At 40.5% G+C, this 17,964-nt stretch overlaps 1 protein-coding gene across 2 annotated transcripts in view; it reads left to right on the forward strand.

Annotated features, from left to right (window-relative positions):
• Nucleotides 1–17,964, forward strand: part of PLEKHG7 (pleckstrin homology and RhoGEF domain containing G7) — an 87,438-nt gene that overhangs the window by 44,765 nt on the left and 24,709 nt on the right. The gene's annotated exons all lie outside the window — the stretch shown is intronic.

Genomic DNA, 17,964 nt, shown 5'->3' on the forward strand with positions numbered 1-17,964 from the left:
CTTCGCATCAGATAGTCAAAGTATTGGAGTTTCAGCTGCAGCATCAGTCCTTCCAATGAATATCAGGACTGATTTCTTTTAGGATGGACGGTTGGATCTCCTTGCAGTCCAAAGGACTCTCAAGAGTCTTCTCCAACACCACAGTTCAACAGCAGCAATTCCTCAGTGCTCAGCTCTCTTTATAGTCCAGCTCTCACATCCATTCATGACTACTAGAAAAACCATAGTCTTGACTAGATGGATCTTTGTTGGCAAAATGATGTCTCTGCTTTTTAATATGCTGTCTAGATTGGTCATAACTTTTCTTCCAAGCAGCAAGCATATTTAATTTTATGGCTGCAGTCACCATCTGCAGTGATTTTGGAGCCCAAGAAAATAAAGTTTGACACTGTTTCCCCATCTATTTTCCATGAAGTGATTGGACCAGATGCCATGATCTTCATTTTCTGAATGTTGAGTTTTAAGCCAACTTTTTCACTCTCCTCTTTTACTTTCATCAAGAGTCTCTTTAGTTCTTCTTCACTTTCTGCCATTAGGGTGGTGTCATCTGCATTTCTGAGGTTATTGATATTTCTCCCAACAATCTTGATATCAGCTTGTGCTTCATCCACCTCAGCATTTCACATGATGTACTCTGCATATAAGTTAAGTAAGCAGGGTGACAATATACATCCTTGACATGCTCCTTTCCCAATTTGGAACCAGTCTGTTGTTCCATGTCTAGTTCTAACTGTTTCTTCTTGACCTGAATACAGATCAGGTCAGGTCAGGTCAGGTGGTCTGGTATTCCCATCTCTTGAAGAATCTTCCACAGTTTATTGTGATCCACATAGTCAAAGGCTTTGGCATAGTCAATAAAGCAGAAATAGATGTTTTTCTGGAACTCTCTACCTTTTCTGATGATCCAACAGATGTTGGCAATTTGATCTCTGGTCCTCTGCCTTTTCTAAAACCAACTTGAACATCTGGAAATTCACAGTTCACGTACTGTTGAAGCCTGGCTTGGAGAATGTTGAGCATTACTTTGATAGCATGTGAGGTGAGGGCAGTTGTGAGGTAATTTGAACATTCTTTAACATTGCCTTTCTTTGGAATTGGAATGAAAACTGACCTTTTCCAGTCCTGTGGCCACTGCCGAGTTTTCCTAATTTGCTGGCATATTGAGTGCGGCACTTTCACAGCATCATCTTTTAGGATTTGAAATAGCTCAACTGGAATTCCATCACCTCCAGTAGCTTTGTTCATAGTGATGCTTCCTAATATGAAAAGGAGTACGTCAAGGCTGTATATTGTCACCATGCTTATTTAACTTATATGCAGAGTACATCATGAGAAACGCTGGGCTGGAAGAAGCACAAGCTGGAATCAAAATTGCCGGGAGAAATATCAATAACCTCAGATATGCAGATGACACCACCCTTATGGCAGAAAATGAAGAGGAACTAAAAAGCCTCTTAATGAAAGTGAAAAGGGGAGAGTGAAAAAGCTGGCTTAAAGCTCAACATTCAGAAAACTAAGATCATGGCATCTGGTCCCATCACTTCATGGGAAATAGACAGGGATACAGTGGAAACAGTGTCAGACTTTATTTTTTTGGGTTCCAAAATCACTGGAGACAGTGATTGCAGCCATGAAATTAAAAGACTCTTACTCCTTGGAATGAAAGTTATGACCAACCTAGATAGCATATTAAAAAGCAGAGACATTAGTTTGCCATCAAAGGTCCATCTAGTCAAGGCTGTGGTTTTTCCAGTGATCATGTATGGACGTGAGAGTTGGACTAAAAAGAAAGCTGAGTGCCGAAGAATTGATGCTTTTGAACTGTGGTATTAGAGAAGACTCTTGAGAGTCCCTTGGACTGCAAGGAGATCCAACCAGTCCATTTTTTTCATTTATTTTTATTAGTTGGAGGCTAATAAAGTATTGTAGTGGGTTTTGCCATAAATTGACATGAATCCACATGCCATGGATTTACATGTGTTCCCCATCCCAATCCCCCCTCCCACCTCCCTCCCCTTCCCATCCCCCTGGGTCATCCGAGTGCACCAGTCCCGAGCACTTGTCTCATGCATTCAACCTGGACCGGCAATCTGTTTCACACTTGATAATATACATGTTTCAATGCTGTTCTCTCCGATCATCCCACCCTCACCTTCTCCCATAGAGTCCAAAAGTCTGTTCTATACATCTGTGTCTCTTTTTCTGTCTTGCATATAGGGTTATCGTTACCGTCTTTCTAAATTCCTTATATATGCATTAGTATACTGTATTGGTGTTTATCTTTCTGGCTTACTTCACTCTGTATAATGGACTCCAGTTTTATCCATCTCATTAGAACTGATCAAATGTATTCTTTTTAATGGCTGAGTAACATTCTACTGTGTATATGTACCACAGCTTTCTTATCCATTCGTCTGCTGATGGGCATCTAGGTTGTTTCCATGTTCTGGCTATTATAAACAGTGCTGCGATGAACATTGGAGTACACGTGTCTCTTTCAGATCTGGTTTCCTCGGTGTGTATGCCCAGAAGTGGTATTGCTGGGTCATATGGCAGTTCTATTTCCAGTTTTTTAAGAAATCTCCACACTGTTTTCCATAGCAGCTGTACTAGTTTGCATTCCCACCAACAGTGTAAGAAGGTTCCCTTTTCTCCACACCCTCTCCAGCATTTATTGCTTGTAGACTTTTGGATAGCAGCCATCCTGACTAGCGTGTAATGGTACCTCACTGTGGTTTTAATTTGCATTTCTCTTATAATGAGTGATGTTGAGCATCTTTTCATGTGTTTGTTAGCCATCTGTATGTCTTCCTTGGAGAAATGTCTGTTTAGATCTTTGGCCCATTTTTTTGATTGGGTCATTTATTTTTCTGGAGTTGAGCTGCAGGAGTTGCTTGTATATTTTTGAGATTAATCCTTTGTTTCTTCGTTTGCTATTATTTTCTCCCATTCTGAAGGCTTTCTTTTCACCTTGCTTATAGTTTCCTTTGTTGTGCAAAAGCTTTTAAGTTTCATTAGGTCCCATTTATTTATTTTTGCTTTTATTTCCAATATTCTGGGAGGTGGGTCATAGAGGATCCTGCTGTGATTCATGTCGGAGAGTGTTTTGCCTATGTTCTCCTCTAGGAGTTTTCTAGTTTCTGGTCTTACATTTAGATCTTTAATCCATTTTGAGTTTATTTTTGTGAATGGTGTTAGAAAGTGTTCTAGTTTCATTCTTTTACAAGTGGTTGACCAGTTTTCCCAGCACCACTTGTTAAAGAGGTTGTCTTTTTTCCATTGTATATCCTTGCCTCCTTTGATAAGGTGACCATAGGTTCGTGGATTTATCTCTGGGCTTTCTGTTCTGTTCCATTGATCTATATTTCTGTCTTTGTGCCAGTACCATACTGTCTTGATGACTGTGGCTTTGTAGTAGAGTCTGAAGTCAGGCAGGTTGATTCCTCCAGTTCCATTCTTCTTTCTCAAGATTGCTTTGGCTATTCGAGGTTTTTGTATTTCCATACAAATTGTGAAATTATTTGTTCTAGTTCTAGTGAAGAATACTGTTAGTAGCTTGATAGGGATTGCATTGAATCTATAGATTGCTTTGGGTAGTATACTCATTTTCACAATATTGATTCTTCCAATCCATGAACACGGAATATTTCTCCATTTATTTGTGTCCTCTTTGATTTCTTTCATCAGTGTTTTATAGTTTTCTATGTATAGCTCTTTTGTTTCTTTAGGTAGATATACTCCTAAGTATTTTATTCTTTTTGTTGCAATGATGAATGGTATTGTTTCCTTAATTTCTCTTTCTGTTTTCTAATTGTTAGTGTATAGGAATGCAAGGGATTTCTGTGTGTTAATTTTATATCCAGCAACTTTACTATATTCATTGATTAACTCTAGTAATTTTCTGGTAGAGTCTTTAGGGTTTTCTATGGAGAGGATCATCTCATCTGCAAACTGAGAGAGTTTCACTTCCTCTTTTCCTATCTGGATTCCTTTTATTTCTTTTTCTGCTCTGATTGCTGTGGCCAACACTTCCAAAACTATGTTGAATAGTAGTGGTGAGAGTGGGCACCCTTGTCTTGTTCCTGACTTTAGGGGAAATGCTTTCAATTTTTCACCATTGAGGATAATGTTTGCTGTGGGTTTGTTATATATAGCTTTTATTATGTTGAGGTATGTTCCTTCTATTCCTGCTTTCTGGAGAGTTTTTATCATAAATGGATGTTGAATTTTGTCAGTGGCTTTTTTTGCATCTATTGAAATAATCATGTGGTTTTTATCTTTCAATTTGCTAATGTGGTGTATTACATTGATTGATTTGCGGATATTAAAGAATCCTTGCATTCCTGGGATAAAGCCCACTTGGTCATGATGTATGATCTTTTTAATATGTTGTTGGATTCTGTTTGCTAGAATTTTGTTAAGGATTTTTGCATCTATGTTCATCAGTGATATTGGCCTGTAGTTTTTTTTTTTTTTTGTGGCATCTTTGTCTGGTTTTGGAATTAGGATGATGGTGGCCTCATAGAATGAGTTTGGAAGTTTACCTTCTGCAATTTTCTGGAAGCGTTTGAGTAAGATAGGTGTTAGCTCTTCTCTAAATTTTTGGTAGAATTCAGCTGTGAAGCCATCTGGTCCTAGGCTTTTGTTTGCTGGAAGATTTCTGATTACAGTTTTGATTTCCATGCTTGTGATGGTTCTATTAAGATCTATTTCTTTCTGGTTCAGTTTTGGAAGGTTATACTTCTCTAAGAATTTGTCCATTTCTTCTAAGTTGTCCATTTTATTGGCATAGAGCTGCTGGTAGTAGTCTCTTATGATCCTTCATATTTCAGTGTTGCCTGTTGTGATCTCTCCATTTTCATTTCTAATTTTGTTTATTTGGTTCTTCTCCCTTTGTTTCTTAATGAGTCTGGCTAATGGTTTGTCAATTTTGTTTATCTTTTCAAAACACTAGCTTTTAGCTTTGTTGATTTTTGCTATGGTCTCTTTTGTTTCTTTTGCATTTATTTCTGCCCTAATTTTTTTTTTTTAATTTTTTTTTCCCATTTATTTTCATTAGTTGGAGGCTAATTACTTTACATCATTACAGTAGTTTTTGTCATACATTGAAATGAATTAGCCATGGATTTACATGTATTCCCCATCCCGGTCCCCCCTCCCACCTCCCTCTCCACCCAATCCCTCTGGGTCTTCCCAGTGCACCAGGCCCGAGCACTTGTCTCATGTACCCAACCTGGGCTGGTAATCTGTTTCACCCTAGATAATATACATGTTTCAATGCTGTTCTCTTGAAACATCCCACTCTTGCCTTCTCCCAGAGTCCACAAGTCTGTTCTATACATCTGAGTCTCTTTTTCTGTTTTGCATATAGGGTTATCGTTACCATCTTTCTAAATTCCATATATATGTGTTAGTATACTGTAATGGTCTTTATCTTTCTGGCTTACTTCGCTCTGTATAATGGGCTCCAGTTTCATCCATCTCGTTAGAACTGATTCAAATGAATTCTTTTTAATGGCTGAGTAATATTCCATGGTGTATATGTACCACAGCTTCCTCATCCATTCGTCTGCTGATGGGCATCTGGGTTGCTTCCATGTCCTGGCTATTATAAACAGTGCTGCGATGAACATTGGGGTGCACGTGTCTCTTTCAGATCTGGTTTCCTTGGTGTGTATGCCCAGAAGTGGTATTGCTGGGTCATATGGCAGTTCTATTTCCAGCTTTTTAAGAAATCTCCACACTGTTTTCCATAGTGTCTGCCCTAATTTTTAAGATTTCTTTCCTTCTACTAACCCTGGGGTTCTTCATTTCTTCCTTCTCTAGTTGCTTTAGGTGTAGAGTTAGGTTATTTATTTGACTTTTTTCTTGTTTCTTGAGGTAAGCCTGTATTGCTATGAACCTTCCCCTTAGCACTGCTTTTACAGTGTCCCATAGGTTTTGGGTTGTTGTGTTTTCATTTTCATTCATTTCCATGCATATTTTGATTTCTTTTTTAACTTCTTCTATGGTTTGTTGGTTATTCAGAAGCATGTTGTTTAGCCTCCATATGTTTGAATTTTTAATAGTTTTTTTTCCTGTAATTGAGATCTAATCTTACTGCATTGTGGTCAGAAAAGATGACTGAAGTGATTTCAATTTTTTGAATTTACCAAGGCTAGATTTATGGCCTAGGATGTGATCTGTTCTGGAGAAGGTTCCGTGTGCACTTGAGAAAAAGGTGAAATTGATTGTTTTGGGGTGAAATGTCCTATAGATATCAATTAGGTCTAGCTGGTCCATTGTGTCATTTAAAGTTTGCATTTCCTTGTTAATCTTCTGTTTAGTTGCTCTATCCATAGATGTGAGTGGGGTATTAAAGTCTCCCACTATTATTGTGTTATTGTTAATTTCCCCTTTCATACTCATTAGCATTTGCCTTACATATTGCAGTGCTCCTTTGTTGGGTGCATATGTATTTATAATTGTTATAGCTTCTTCTTGGATTGATCCTTTGATCATTATGTAGTGTCCTTCTTTGTCTCTTTTCACAGCCTTTGTTTTAAAGTCTATTTTATCTGATGAGTATTGTGACTCCTGCTTTCTTTTGGTCTCCGTTTGCGTGAAATATTTTTCTAGCCCTTCACTTTCACTCTGTATGTGTCCCTTGTGAGATGGGTCTCTTGTAGACAGCATATATATGGGTCTTGTTTTTGTATCCATTCAGCAGTCTTTGTCTTTTGGTTGGGGCATTCAACCTATTTACATTTAAGGTAATTATTAATAGGTATGGTCCCATTGCCATTTACTTTGTTGTTTTGGGTTCATGTTTATACAACATTTCTGTGTTTCCTGTCTAGAGAAGATCCTTTAGCATTTGTTGAAGAGCTGGTTTGATGGTGCTGAATTCTCTCAGCTTTTGCTTGTCTGTAAAGCTTTTGAATTCTCCTTCATATCTGAATAAGATCCTTGCTGGGTACAGTAATCTGGGTTGTAGCTTATTCTCTTTCATTACTTTAAATATGTCCTGCCATTCCCTTCTGGCCTGAAGAGTTTCTATTGATAGATCAGCTGTTATCCTTATGGGAATCCCCTTGTGTGTTACTTGTTGTTTCTCCCTTGCTGCTTTTAATATTTGTTCTTTATGTTTGATTTTTGTTAATTTGATTAATATGTGTCTTGGGGTGTTTCACCTTGGGTTTATCCTGTTTGGGACTCTCTGGGTTTCTTGGACTTGTGTGACTATTTCCTTCCCCATTTTAGGGAAGTTTTCAGCTTCCTCGAATATTTTCTCATTGCCTTTCTTTTTGTCTTCTTCTGGGACTCCTATCATTCTAATGTTGGGGCATTTCACATTGTTCCAGAGGTCCCTGAAGTTGTCCTCATTTCTTTTTATTCTTTTTTCTTTTTTCCTCTCTGCTTCATTTATTTCCACCATTTTATCTTTTCCCTCACTTATCCTATCTTCTGCCTCCGTTATTCTACTATTGGTTCCCTCCAGAGTGTTTTTGATCTCATTTATTGCACTATTCATTTTTAATTGACTCTTTTTTATTTCTTCTAGGTCCTTGTTAAACATTTCTTGCATTTTCTCAATCCTTGTCTCCAGGCTATTTATCTGTAACGCCATTTTGTTTTTAAGATTTTGGATCATTTTTATTATCATTATTCTAAATTCTTTTTCAGGTAGATTCCCTATCTCCTCCCCTTTTGTTTGGCTTGGTGGGCATTTTTCATGTTCCTTTACCTGCTGGGTATTTCTCTGCCTTTTCATCTTGCTTAGATTGCTGTGTTTGGGGTGGCCTTTCTGTATTCTGGTGGTCTGTGGTTCCTTTTTATTGTGAAGGTTTCTCCCAGTGGGTGGGGTTAGACAATTGGCTTGTCAAGATTTCCTGGTTAGGGAAGCTTGTGTCAGTGTTCTGGTGGATTTCTTCTCTCTGGAGTGCAATGGAGTGTCCAGTAATGAGTTTTGAGATGGGTCAATGGGTTTGGTGTGACTTTGGTCAGCCTGTATGTTGACGCTCAGCGCTATGTTCTTGTGTTGCTGGAGAATTTGCGTGGAATGTCTTGCTCTGGAACTTATTGGCCCTTGGGTGGTGGTTGGTTTCAGTGTAGGTGTGGAGGCTTTTGAATGGTCTCATATCTTATTACTTAATGTTCCCCGTAGTTAGGAGTTTTCTGGTGTTCTCAGGTTTTGGGCTTAAGTCTCCTGCCTCTGGATTTCAGTCTTATTCTTCCAGTAGCCTCAAGACTTCTCCAACTATACAGCACTGATAATAAAACTTCTAGGTTAATGGTGAAAAGATTCTCCACTGTGAGGGACACCCAGAGAGGTTCACAGAGTTACATGAAGAAGAGGAGAGGGAGGAGGGAGATAGAGATGAGCAGGAGGAGAAAAAGGGGGACTCAAGAAGAGAGAGACAGATCTATGCAGTTCTCTGTTCCCATAGTGTTCTCCGTAGCCCAGACACCCACAGAGATTCACAGAATTGGATTGGGAAGAGAAGGGGGAGGGAGAAAGTAGAGGTGATCTGGGGGAGAAAAAGAGTCAAAAGGGGGAGAGAGTAATCATCACACTCCTGAGTAAAAATGGGTACTAAATGTTGGATTCTTAAATGTCCAAAATTGATATAAAATACTGAAAAACAAAGATTAAAAATCTTGAGTAGAGGTTAGACTCTTAAAAATACAATATTAAAAACAAAAACAAAAATATTTAAGAAATATATGTGAAGTTTGCTTTAAAAATAGAGGGTTTTTTGGCAAGGTTATAGTGGGTTATGAAAATGAAAATTAAGGAGTAATAGAGTAGTAATAGAGGACTTAAAAAAATAGTAAAAATATATCTAGGAATTTCTCTCGAGCTGTTGTGGGCACTGTGTGTTCGGTTTACTTTCAGATAGCTCCTAGTTCCAGCTTACACTTCTCGATATCTATAGGCCCCTTCCGGTGTACTCGGTGTTAACTACAGGGATTTTAATCTGTTGCACCGGTCACTTCTGAAGCGGTTCCCTTTGTTTATTTGGCTTCTGTTTGCAGGTCTCTTCAGTGTCTAATTTCCGCCCTGACACAGGCGGGCGGAGGTGGTCTCTTGTTTAGATTCGCTTGTTCAGTCGTGCTGTGGGGAGGGAGGGGCGCTGCAGACAAATCTCACTGGCTGTGTGGGGAGCACGCGTGGTGTTCCAGCCACACTGGGTTTGCCCCGGCTCACGGCGTATGTGCTCTTCCGGTCTACACTGCTCAGGCTCCAGGCTGCTCTCCAGGGAGCAGGCCCTGAGTTGCATGCACTTCTCAGGCCTAAGTCGCTCAGGTTCCAGTTCTCGGGTACTCCACAGAAGCGCAGACTTGGCTGGGCCTGCGTTTTGTGCCTTCCCCGGCCGAGCGGCTCAGGCAGCCAGGAGCTTGATGGGCGCACTCTCCACGGGTGCGGTACACCTTCTCCCCTCCGCGGCCCCAGCCTCAGTTCCGGGCACGCCAGTCGGGTGCATGCACCTTGTGTCTCTTCTGGGGAGCTGGACCCTAGCTGCGACCCTTCCAGTGGATGTCAACCATCCAGAATCTCAGGAAGTCTTTGGTTAGAAACTGGGAGCCTTTTTGCCGTTTGGTAGGGGATGCTGTCTCTGGGGCCAAGTTTGCCCCTTTTCCCTCCCCCCTGCCTCCGGCGGGGACTGGGCCGGTCTGCTGCCGGCTAGCTCTTCTCTGGAACTGCTCAGTCCTTCCTTTGTTCTGCGAAAGGACAGGCAGTGTGTTCGGCAGTGTGTTCGGTTAGCGCTTTTCGCAGGTTAATTTTCTCTCTCTTGCTATCCCACAGTTTAAGTTGCTATCTCACGAAATCTCCCTCCGATTGCCCTCAGGGCCTTCGGCCCAGTCCTTACCCTAAGCAATGCCGCCCGCTCCTCTCCGTTCCGCCCCCACTTGCTAGTGGTGGATGCAGGCGTCTGGGGTACTTTTCTGCAGGGAGTTGCTTTTAGGCATGTAATCTGTGGGTTTTATTTATTTTTCCTCCCTGGTAGGTTGCCCTCCAAGATTCAAAAACTTCCCCCAGACCCGCCAGTGAGAGGGTTTCCTGGTGTTTGGAAACTTCCTCTATTAAGACTCCCTTCCCGGGACGGGTCTCTGTACCTAACTCTTTTGTCTCTCTTTTTATCTTTTATATTTTGTCCTACCTCCTTTCGAAGACAATGGGCTGCTTTTCTGGGCACCTGATGTCCTCTGCTAGAGGTCAGAAGTTGTTTTGTGGAGTTTGCTCAGCGTTCAAATGTTCTTTCGATGAATTTGTAGGGGAGAAAGTGGTCTCCCCGTCCTATTCCTCCGCCATCTTGGCTCCTCCCCCAACCAGTCCATTCTAAAGGAGATCAGTCCTGGGTGTTCATTGGAAGGACTGATGCTGAAGCTGAAACTCCAATACTTTGGCCACCTCATGCGAAGAGGTGACTCATTGGAAAAGACTGATGCTGGGAGGGATCAGGGGCAGGAGTAAAAGGGGACAACAGAGGATGAGATGGCTGGATGGCATCACCGACTTGTTGGAAATGAGTTTGGGTAAACTCCCGGAGTTGGTGATGGACAGGGATGCCTGGCATGCTGCAATTCATGGGGTCACAAAGAGTCAGACATGACTGAGCGACTGAGCTGATGCTTCCTAAGGCCCACTTGACTTTGCATTCCAGTATGTCTGGCTCTAGGTGAGTGATCACACCATCGTGGTTATCTGGGTCGTGAAGATCTTTTTTGTACAGTTCTTCTGTGTATTCTTGCCACCGCTTCTAATATATTCTGCTTCTGTTAGGTCCATACCATTTCTGTCCTTTATTGTGGCCATCTTCGCATGAAATATTCCCTTGATAGCACTAATTTTCTTAAAGAGATCTCTAGTCTTTCCCATTCTGTTTTTTCCTCTATTAATTTGCATTGAAGGCTTTCTTATCTCTCCTTGCTATTCTTTAGAACTCTGCATTCAGATGGGTATATCTTTCCTTTTCTCTTTTGCCTTTAGCTTCTCTTCTTTTCTCAGCTATTTGTAAGGCCTCGTCAGACAACCGTTTTGCCTTTTTGCATTTGGGGGGGGCGGGTGGTCTTGATCACTGCCTTCTGTACAGTGTCACGAACTTCTGTCCATAGTTCTTCAGGCACTCTGTCTATCAGATATAACTGCTTGAATTTATTTCTCACTTCCACTGTATAATTGTAAGGAATTTTATTTAGGTCATACCTGAATGGTCTAGTGGTTTTCCTTAGTTTCCTCAATTTAAGTCTTAATTTGGCAGTAAGGAGTTCATGATCTGAGCCACAGTCAGCTCCCAGTCTTGTTTTTGCTAACTGTATACACCTTCTCCATCTTTGGCTGCAAAGAATATAATCAGATTTTGGTATTGACCATCTGGTGATGTCCATGTGCAGAATCTTCTCATGTGTTGTTGGAAGAGGGTGTTTGCTATGACCAGTGCCTTCTCTTGGCAGAACTCTCTTAGCCTTTGCCCTGCTTCATTCTGTACTCCAAGGCCAAATTTGCCTGTTACTCCAGTTATTTCTTGACTCTACTTTTGCATTCTAGTACCTTATAATGAAGAGGGCATCTTTTTTGGGTGTTAGTTCTAGAAGGTCTTGTACGTCTTCATAGAACCATTCAACTTCAGCTTTTCAGCATTGCTGGTCAGAGCATAGACTTGGATTACCGTGATATTGAATGGTTTGCCTTGGAAATGAACAGAGATTATTCTGTCGTTTTTGAGATTGTATCCAGGTACAGGCATTTTGGACTCTTTTGTTGACTATGAGGGCTACTCCATTTCTTCTAAGGGACTCTTGCCCACAGTAGTAGATATAATGGTCATCTGAGTTAAATTCACCCATTTCAGAACAGATTATTTGTGCTCAGGACCTTCAGTGTTTGCAAATAAGCAAAACTGGAAAAATTTGTCCTCAACTTCTCTAGTTCCTTTGAACCACCTGCCCCCCCACCCCACTGGTTTTTTGGAGTTGTTTTTTTTTTTTTTTTTACATATATTTAGTCTGAACTATACCTTTCAGTATTATGCCAGAACTCTTTTTATGACCCCAGAAAATGGTCCATGCCATTCCAGAAAGCCATGCAGCTGCAAGAAGCACCTGCCAGAGCATCACCTCAGGGCCATAGGAGGAAGAGCCGCCACACAGAGCTCACAGTAACTTTTTGCTGTGAATCAGAGTGTCTCTGCCACGGCCAGAGTGTGTCGGGAAACCAGGGTGTGGCATAAATAATGTTGGGAAGAGCCATGGCCCTGTTTTAGTAGCTTTAGCCTTTCAGTGTTTCCTTTGTTACTCAAACCAAAACCTGAAAGCTCGTTAGATTTCATGAATAAACTTGTTGCAAAACTTGTCCCTGGAAGCTGGTGGATGAGACTCCTTGCCTGAGATTCCTTGCCAGACTGGGAAGAATCCAGGTTCATTCCTCTCCCTTCCAAGCCAGCACAAGGTTCAGACACTGTTTTCAAATAACTGGAAAATCCCTTAACAATTGTGACACAGAAGTTTACATGTATGAGATATATATGGCATCCAGAGATATTTAGGAAAAAGAATGGAGGATGCACTGTTGTATTGATAACATGTAATACTTTTATAAGCATCATGCTTTGCCAAGCACTTTCTCAGACATCCTTTTAAATCTTACCACAAATCTGTGAAGTTGATTACATTGTGTCCCCACATGTCCCTGAGACTCAGAGAGGTTATGTGACCTTTGTAAGATCACAGGACCAATAGGTGGCAATAAAAGAACCTGGATAAAGGTCTTCAGGCAGAACACTCCAGTGCACTTTACTCCAGGACTATTTACAACTCCTCAGGCCTACTTCCTGTTGCAAAGGAACTGTTAGCATCATGAAACAAAGGTTGAAGGGTCAGGGAGAGGCTTTGGGAGGGCTTGGAGGCAAATCTGCCTTCCACAGCCCCAGAGCACAGAACAAAGCTTCATCACAGATAATTAATAATGTAGAATGATTATACATATGATAATACAAATACAAAAATGATAATACTAAAAGTGACTAGTTTGCAGGCTTTGGCTGTGGCCGGACACTGTGCTGCATGCTGATCATCCCTGATTTCTCTGTCTGCACAGTAACCCTGTAGGATTTGATGTGATCCTCATTTTTCAGGAGCTTAGAAGAATTCAGCAACTTGCTTAAAGTTTGTTCAGGGCAGAGGCAGGATTCAAATCTGTCAACCTGACCATCTTTTTCCTAGGCTTTGATATAAACATTGTTGGAAAACTTTGTGGGCTTCCCTGGTGGCTGAGACAATGAAGAATCTGCCTGCAATGCAGGAGACCCAGGTTCATTCCCTGGGTCAGGAAGATCCCTTGGAGAAGGGAATGGCCACTCACTCCAGTATTCTTGCCTGGAGAATTCATAGACAGAGGAGCCTGGTGGGCTACAGTCCATGGGGGTCACAGAGTCAGACACAATTGAGCAACTAGCACACTTGCACTTAACATCTTTGTCATTTTATGGACTGCCTGGAATTGGGCTCTGATTGCACTGGGGTGAATTTACTCTCTACACTATGTGGGGCTGGTTTTTGCAAATATCTGTACATTATCTTTATGGGCATTGACAAGAGATGTAGAATTCGCTCACTTTTCTAGAGTCAGTCAGAGTGATGCAGAGAAAGACACTGGGGGACTTCCCTGGTGGTCCAGTGGTTAAGAATCTGTCTGCCAGTGCAGGGGACATAGGTTTGATCCCTGAACTGGGAAGATCCCACATGCCAGAGGGCAACTGAGCCCAAGCTCCCTGGAGCCCATGCTCCACAACAAGAGAAGTCCCCCCAGTGAGAGGCCCATGCACAGCAGCTAGAGACTAGCCCCTGCTTGCTGCAACTGGAGAAAACCCTCACAGTGCAACAAAGACACCCAAAAGAAGACACTCCAACACAGCCAAGAAAAGTCAGAAAACAAGACACTGGGGACTTGGTACCAGGGCTCTTAGTCTTTGCTCAGTTAGCAGTTGCCGACAGATCTGTCTGCTGTGGACTGAATATTCAAGACATGTCAGGCACTGTTGTCAGCACTGCGTGTGAATTACCTCCTTAAAATCTCTCATCACCCGGTTAAGGCAACACTTGTTATCCACATTTCACAGATGAGGTTTAGAGAACTTAAGTAAATTTCCCAAGTTCCCAAGAATAATGGGTGCCCAAGACCATGGTTGCATCCCACCATGACAGGAGAACAAGGTTTTATTTGGGCCCCTCAATCCATTTCACTCTTCCCCTGAACACATTGGATTTTTAATGATTTATACATAAATTATATCAATATAATTTTATAAATTATAAGATTTATGTGTAAATTTACTTTTTGCTTATTATATATAGTTTATTTACAATGTATTTCTGGTGTGCAGCAAAGTGATTCAGTTTTACATATATATAATACTCTTTCATATTCTTTTCTATTATAATTTATTATGAGATTATTGAATATAGTGTCCTATGCTGCACAATAGAACCTTGTTGGTTATCAAAGCTTATAAGTTTGATAAGGTCCCATGGGTTTATTTTTGTTTTTATTTCTGTTGCTTTTCTGTTGCTTTAGGAGACTTGACCTAAGAAAACATTGTTACAGTTTATATCAGAGAACCTTTTTCCTATTTTCTCTTTTAGGAATTTTATGGTGTGCTGTCTTATATTTACTTTTTTTTTCTTATGTAAGTCATGAAGCCATTTGAAGTTTATTTTTGTGTAGGGTGTAAGGCAGTGTGCTAATCTCACTGATTTACATGTAGCTGTCCAGCTTTCCCAATACCATTTGCTGAAGAGATTATGTTTTCTCCATTGTTTATTCTTGCCTCCTTTGTCAAAGAGTAATTGACCATAAGTTCATGGGTTTATTTCTGGGCTTTCTATCATGCTCCATTAATCAATGTATTTGTTTTTGTGCCAGTACCATACTGTTTTGATGACTATAGCTTTGTAGTATAGTCTGCAGTCAGGGAGTCTGATTCTTCCAGTTCCATTTTTCTTTATCAAGATTGCTTTGGCTGTTTGGGATCTTTTGTGTTTCCATACAAATTATTAATTTTTTTGTTCTAGATCTATAAAAAAATGTCACTGGTAATTTGATAGAGATTGCACTGAATCTGTAGATTGCTTTGGGGTCATATAGTCATTTTGACAATATTGCTTCTTCCAATCCAAGAACACAGTGTATCTTTCCATCTGTCTATGTCATCTTTGATTTCTTACATCAGCATCTTACAGTTTTCAGAATACAGATCTTTTGGCTCTTTAGGTAGGTTTATTCCTAGGTATTTTATTCTTTTTGTTGCAATGATAAATGAGGTTGTTTCTCTAATTTCTCTTTCTGGTCTTTTGTTGTTAGTTTATAAAAATGCAACTGATTTCTGTGTGTTAATTTTGTGTCCTGCAATTTTACCGAATTCATTGATAAACTCTAGCATTTTTGTGGTAACATCTCTAGGATTTTCTATATATAGTATCCTGTCATCTGCAAACAGTGAAGCTTTCACTTCTTTTCCAGTTTGAATCCCTTTTATTTCTGTTTCTTTTCTGATTACTGTGGCTAGGACTTCTAAAACTAAAGTTGAATAAAAGTGGCAAGAATGGACATCCTTGACTTGTTCCTGATCTTAGAGGAAATGCTTTCAGCTTTTCACTTTTGTGAATGATGTTAGCTGTGGGTTTGTAATATATGGCCTTTATTATATTGAGGTAGGTTTCCTCTGTGCCCACTTTCTGGAGAGTTTTTTTTTAATATATAATAAATTGATGTTACATTTTATCCAGTGCTTTTTCTGCATCTGTTGAGATGATCATGGGGGTTTTTTGTCCTTTCTTTTGTTGATGTGGTGTACTGCTTATGTTGAACTGTCCTTGTGACTCTAGGTTAAATCCAGCTTGATCGTGTATATTATTATCCTTTTTACTTGTTGTATTTGGTTTGTATTGAATTTTGTTGAGAAGTTTTTTATTTGTATTCATCAAAGATAGTGACCTATAATTTTCTTTTTTTGTAGTGTCTTTTTCTGGTTTTGGTATCAGAGTGATGATAGCTTCATAGAATGACTTTGGGGTATCCCCTACTCTTCAGTCTTAAACAAGAGTTTGAAAAAGGATTGGTATAAGTTTGTTGTATGTTTGGTAGGATTCCCCAGCAAACTCATTGGATCCTAGACTTTTGTTTGCAGGGGGTTGTTTTTTTTTAGTTTCAGCAAACACATGCATGGGCTTAGTTGCCCTGAGGCATGTGGAATCCTCTCAGACCAGGTTTCAAACTCATGTCCCTGCATTAGCAGGCAGATTCCTAACCACTGGACAATTAGGGAAGTCTGGGACCTTTTTTTTTTGTTATTATTAGAGATTCTGTTTCACTTCTAGTGATCAGTCTGTTTATTTATCTCTTCTTGATTCTGTTTTGGTGGGCTGTCTGTCCCTAAATACTTATCCATTTCTTCTAGGTTGTCCAGTTTGTTGGCATATAATTCTTTGTAGTAGTCTCTCACAGATTTTTGTATTTCTGCAGAATCAGTTGTTATGCTTCCTCTTTCATTTCTTGTTTAATTTGGGTCCTCTCATTTCTTCTTGGTGAACCTGGCCAGAGGTTTGTGAATTTGTTTTGTTTCTGTTCTTTTAGTCATTAAATCATGTCTGACTCTTTTGCAACCCTGTGGACTACAGCCTGCCAGGCTCCTCTGTCCATGGGATTTCCCAGGCAAGAATACTGGAGTGGGTTGCCATTTCCTTCTCCAGGGGATCTTCCTGACCAGAGATCAGACCCACATCTTCTGCATTGCAGGCAGATTCTTTACCACTGAGCCTCCAGGGAAGCCCCAATTTTGTTTCACCTTTCAAAAAAAACCAGCTCTTGGTTTCATTGGGTTTTGGGGTGTTTTTTTTCTTTTTCTATTTTTTGATCTCTGTTCTATTTCTTCCTCTCTGATTTTTTATTATTTCCTTCCTTATGCTGACTTTAAGCTTTATTTGTTCTTTTTCTACTTCTTTCCAGTGGTAGGTTAGATTGTAGATTGGCTCACTTTATATTATCCCATAAATCTCATGTATTTTCTTTCTTTCATTTGACTTTCTGTCTACTTTTCTGATTGATTTCCTTTATTATTCTGTCTTCTAGATCACTTCTTTGTCCTACATTGTTTTTTTAATACATTTATTTATTTATGGCCGTGCTGAGTCTTTGTTGTTGCCCAGGCTTTTGTCTCGTGGTGGTGAGTGGGGGCTACCCTCTGGTGTGGTGCACGGATTTCTCAGTGCTGTGGCTTATCTTGTTGTGGAGCATGGGCTCTAGGGCATGCGGGCTTCCATAGTAGAGGTGTGTGGGCTCAGCGGTTGTGATGTACAGGCTCTAGAGCACTGGCTCGTTTGTCATGGTACACAGGCTTGGTTGATCTACAGCGTGTGAAATCTTCCTGGAGCAGGGATCAAACCCATGTCTCCTACATTAGCAGGCAGATTATTTTACTGCTGAGCCATTAGGGGATCCCTGCATTGTTTAGTTTGTTATTTATTGCCTTTAGCTTGCCTTTATCTCAGCATATACATTTTCTCATTTTCATTGGCTTCTCTTTATATTTGTAGTTCCTTGCTAAAGTGATCTGCATTTCTGTCAATGCCCTTTCTTAATTTGTTGGTTGTTACTTTCTTCTCATAATTTTATTTATTTTTGGCTCTGCTGAGTTCATTGCCGTGACCAGAGGCTAGTGTGAAGCTGTGGTGCGTGGGCTTCTCCTTGTGATGGCTTCTCTTGTTGCAGAGCACGAGCTCTTCCAAGGGCAAGCGGGTTTGTCAGTTACAGCATGAGGCCTTGGTAGCATGTGGCCTGTGGGCTCTGTAGTTGCTTCATGACTCCAGATCAGGGATCACACCCATGCCTCCTGCATTAGCAGGTGAATTCTTCACCACTGAGCCACCAGGGAAGCTTTATCTTCTTTTTGAACTCAGAATCTGGTAGAGCATTCTGTTTTATTG

The sequence above is a fragment of the Odocoileus virginianus genome, chromosome 24 (assembly GCF_023699985.2).
Source record: "Odocoileus virginianus isolate 20LAN1187 ecotype Illinois chromosome 24, Ovbor_1.2, whole genome shotgun sequence".
Classification (NCBI taxonomy): domain Eukaryota; kingdom Metazoa; phylum Chordata; class Mammalia; order Artiodactyla; family Cervidae; genus Odocoileus; species Odocoileus virginianus.